At 53.6% G+C, this 4694-nt stretch overlaps 1 pseudogene; it reads right to left on the bottom strand.

The window, feature by feature from the left end:
• Positions 1-538: 538 nt before the first annotated feature.
• LOC147081735 (uncharacterized) lies at positions 539-2007 on the bottom strand (annotated as a pseudogene).
• Positions 2008-4694: the final 2687 nt, after the last annotated feature.

Raw genomic sequence — 4694 nt, 5'->3', positions numbered from 1 at the left:
ATTGAAACCCCTCATGATGTTGAGCACCTCCATTAAATCTCCCCTGAACTTTCTCTGATCTAAAGAGAAAAACCCCAGATTCTCCAGCCTCTCCACAGAACTGAACATCCCTGGTACCATCCCGGAAAACCTGCTCTGCAACCTCTCCAGGGCCTTGACAACTTGAGACAGGCAGCGGGCAGAGTGTGCCCATCAGCTACTCCCATCACTGTGAGACGTGAGCCTGATTCGCATGCAGCCAGCGAGTTTCATTTATATAGCGCCTTTCACCACCACCAGACATGCCAAAGCGCTTTCCAACCGATTAAGTATTTTCTGAATTCAGTCATTCTTGGAATGTAGGAAACGCGGCAGCCAATTTGTGCACAGAAATCTCCCACAAACATCAATGTGATAATGACCAGATCTTCTGTTTTTTGTGATGTTGGTTGAGGGGTAAATATTGACCCCAGGACACCGGGGAGAACTCCACCTGCTCTTCTTCCAGTAGTGGCCGTGAAATCTTACCTCCAACCGAGAAGGCAGACGGGGCCTCCGTTTAACGTCTCATCTGAAAGATGGCACCTCCAAAAGTGCGGCGCTACCTCAGTACTGCCCCTCCGACAGTGTGGCGCTCCCACAGTACTGCCCCTCCGACAGTGTGGCGCTCCCACAGTACTGCCCCTCCGACAGCGTGGCTCTCCCTCAGTCCTGCCCATCTGAAAGTTTGGCGCTCTCTCAGTCCTGCTCCTCTGACAGTGCAGAACTCCCTCAGTACTGCCACTCCGACAGTGCAGCGCTCCCTCAGTATCGACCCTCCGTCAATGCGGCACTCTCTCAGTACTGCCCTTCCATCAGTACAGCCCTCCAGAACTGCACTTCCGATAGTGCAGCTCAATAATGCCCCACCGATAGTGCAGCGCTCCCTCAGTACTGCCCCTCCAACAGTGAGACGCTCCCTCAGTACTTTCCCTCTGACAGTGCAGCTCTCCCTCAGTACTGCCCCTCCGACAATACGGCACTCCCTCAGTACTGCCCCTCTGACAGAGCGGCGCTCACTCAGTACTACCCCTCCGACAGTACTGCATTCCCGCAGTACTGCCCCTCCGACTGTGCTGCACTCACTCAGTACTGCCCCTCCCACAGTGCAGCGCTCCCTCTGTACTGCCCCTCCGACAGTGCAGCGCACCCTCAGTACTGCCCCTCCGACAGCACGGCACCCCCTCAGCACTGCCCATCTGACAGTGCAGTGCTCCCTCAGTACTGCCCCTCCGACAGTGCAGCACTCCTTCAGTACTGCCCCTCTGTCAGTGCAGCACTCCATCATTACTGCCCTTCCGACAGTGCGGCGCTCCCTGTGTACTGCCTCTCTGATAGTTCGGTGATCCCTCATTACCAGCCCCCCCGACAGTGCAGCGCTCCCTCAGTATTGCCCCTCTGACAGTACGGCACTCCCTCAATACCGCCCCTCTGACAGGGCGGCGCTCGCTCAGTACTGCCCCTCCGACACTGCTGCAGTCCCGCAGTACTGAACCTCCCACAGTGCAGCGCTCTCTCAGTACTGCCCCTCCGACAGTGCAGCCCTCCCTCAGTACTGCCCCTCCGACAGCACGGCAGTCCCTCAGCACTGCCCCTCCGACAGTGCAGTGCTCCCTCAGTACTGCCCCTCCGACAGTGCAGCGCTCCTTCAGTACTGCCTCTCCGACAGTGCGGCACTCCTTCAGTGCTGCGCTCCCTGTGTACTTCCTCTCCGATAGTTCGGTGCTCCCTCAGAACCGGCCATGCAACAGTACAGCGCTCCCTCAGTACTGACCCTCCGACAGTATGGCACTACCTCAATACCGCCCCTCTGACAGAGCAGCACTCGCTCAGTACTGTCCCTCCGACAGTACTGCACTCCCGCTGTACTGCCCCTCCAACAGTACTACACTCCCTCAGTGCTGCACCTCTGACAGTGTTGCGCTCCGTCTCTACTGCCCCTGCGACAGTGCAGCTCAGTACCAGCCTTCCGACAAAGCGGCACTCCATCAGTATCGCCCCTTCGAGAGTGCAGCGCTCCCTTAGTACTGCCCCTCCGACAGTACGGCACTCCCTCAGTGTTGCCCCTCCGACAGTGCGGCGCTCCCTCAGTTCTGCCCCTCCAACGTTGCTGTGCTCCCTCAGTACTGTCCCTCAGACAGCGCGGTGCTCCCTCAGTGCTGCTCTTCCGAAAGTGCGGCGTTCCCTCAGTGCTGCCCCTCCGACAGTGGGCCGCTCCCTCAGTACTGGACTGAAGTGTCAGCCTGGAATTTTGTGCTCAAGTCTCTGGAGTGGGGCTCGAACCCACAACCTTCTAACTCAGTCGAGAGAGTGCTACCCACTGAGCCACGGCTGGAGCAGCAGCAAAACCTCCTGCTCCTCATGGCCCCCCTAAAGTAAGAGTTAAAAAGAAACTTTGGCCATTTTCTGAGTGGTGGATTTGCTTATTCCAATTGGTCTCAAACAGGCAGGAGTTCCAGCCCCTGGTCCCTGGACCCAAGATCAGCAGTGTAAACAGGGCAGCAAGTGTCCCAGGACCATTCTGCGCAGTGAGTCCCCTGGTTATGGCAGGGAGGATGCCTGACGCTTGGCCCGACGAAACTTGCTGACTGATCGGTACATAACTCGGTTATCTTGTTGATATCTCTCTCAGCCTCAATCTCCAACAGATCCTGTCGTGCCAAGTTTTCCTACAAAAGTATGTTGAAAGTCCAAATGTGCCCAATTCTGGGCACCGCACTTTAGGAAAGATGTGAAGGCCTTTGAGAGGGTGCAGCAAAGATTTTTGAGAATGATTCCAGCATTGAGGGACATCAGTTACGTTGACAGCCTGGAGAAGCTGGGATTGTTCTCCTTGGAGCAGAGAAGATTGAGAGGAGATTTGATAGAGGTGCTCAAAATCATGAGGGGTCTGGACAGAGTAGAGAGTGAGAAACTGTTCCCATTGGCAGAAGGGTAGAGAATCAGAGGACACAGATTTAAGGTGATTTGCAAAACAACCAAAGGCGAAGTAAGAAAATACTTTTTTACGCAGCAAGGGGGAAAATTCAGTTGCCTGCGCCTCCCGTTAGCACCTTAAGAGGACGCTAATTGGGCGCAAATCATCTAGCGCCCGGGTGCGGCGATGTTTGTGCCGGCAGATCGTGACGTCAGTCGAGCGATATTTAGTGGCGCCCCCTGCCTTACCGCCTGCCGCTAGGAACGATATGTTGAGGGGAGCGTTTTGCAGTCAGGAAGGGACTGGGGGAGCGCTTTTTAAAGGCAACCGCTTCCTGCCTTTTTTTGTTGGTGACATTTTTGCACCACGCATTCTGAGAGAGAGCGAGAGAGACTTCTGGAGAGATTCAACACTGTGTGAAGGAGTTTTGCATACTGAGCAGTACTTTGCAGGTTCATTTTGAGTTGCCCTTCCTTGTATCTATTTGGAAGAGACTGTGGGGGCTGCACTCTGAGCTCTTTCCCTCGGTCTCTCCATTGTTCTTTCCAGCAGATTTGATGCACAGCTCTCTCCAGGCCGCGATTCAAGGCTGCAATGAGCAGGATGTGGATGGAGAGCAAGATCAACGCTCCCCTTTAAGATAAAAACAGAAAAATACTGGAGAAACTCTGCAGTTCAAGCAGCATCTGTCAAGAGAGAAGCAGATTTAATGTTTCAGGTCGATGACCTTTCGTCAGAACTGGCCGTCGCCAGTGTGTCTGTGTTCCATTGCTGACTGACATCACATGAGCTTTGCGAGCGCTCTGAGGTAGCGCCTCGCTCCACGGCCTTTGTGCCTTAAGACAGGTATGGAGCAAATGATTTAGCGCTCCATTCACCTCCTTGGGTGATAAAAGCCACGTTTGCTGTTGGAGGTGATAATTAGCGCCAGGTGCTAAACTTTGCGCACGGCCACTAATGGCGCCCCAAAAGGGGCGATACTGAATTTTTCCCCCTTGCAAGTGTTTAAGATCTGGAATGCAACACCTGAGAGGGTGGTGGAGGCAGACTCAATCATGCCTTTCAAAAGGGAGCTGCATAAGTATCTCAAGGAAAAACATTTGCAGGGCTATGGGGAAATGGTGGGCGAGTGTGACTAGCTGAAGTGCTCTTGCAGGAACCGGCACAGGATCGATGGGCAGAATGGCCTTCGTCTGTGATGTAACCATTCTATGATCCTAAATGGCCTTTGTTGGATTGCCCTTCCCCTCCAGGTTAATCAATCTCTCAAAGAGCAGCGGGAAGTTTATAAGGAATGGCCTCTCCTTGCCAATCCCACACTACCATTTCAGTATCATACACATGTTCTTTAAACCTTCATTCATCAGACCAAAAATGCCCTGATTAAAAACAAATCCTTTAAAATAGAGGTAAATTGGTTTTTGATCAATGCCCTCACACCCACCGACATGTACGACAGCCGACCACAGCTGAATCATTCGTCTTATTTAGCGGGGGTTGTTCCCACAATAAAATATCCAGCCAACCTTGTCTGGTTTCAACACAGATTATGGTGATTTTGACATGGTACAGGAAGAGAACTGGTGGATAGGGACAGTACCCAAGTAACAGGGAGTGCTCAGGGACTGTGCCCCAGTAACAGGGAGTGCCCGAGGACTGTACCCCAGTAAAAGGGAGTGCCCAGGGAATGTACCCCAGTAACAGGGAGTGCCAGGGGACAGTACCCCAGTAACAGGGAGTGCCCAGGGACTGTACCCCA

Source organism: Somniosus microcephalus, unplaced genomic scaffold (genome assembly GCF_052327205.1).
Source record: "Somniosus microcephalus isolate GS21.2 unplaced genomic scaffold, FLI_Smic_1.0 scaffold482, whole genome shotgun sequence".
Taxonomy (NCBI): domain Eukaryota; kingdom Metazoa; phylum Chordata; class Chondrichthyes; order Squaliformes; family Somniosidae; genus Somniosus; species Somniosus microcephalus.
The sequence above is the reverse complement of the archived record's forward strand: the minus strand, read 5'-3'. Positions and strand labels throughout refer to the sequence as shown.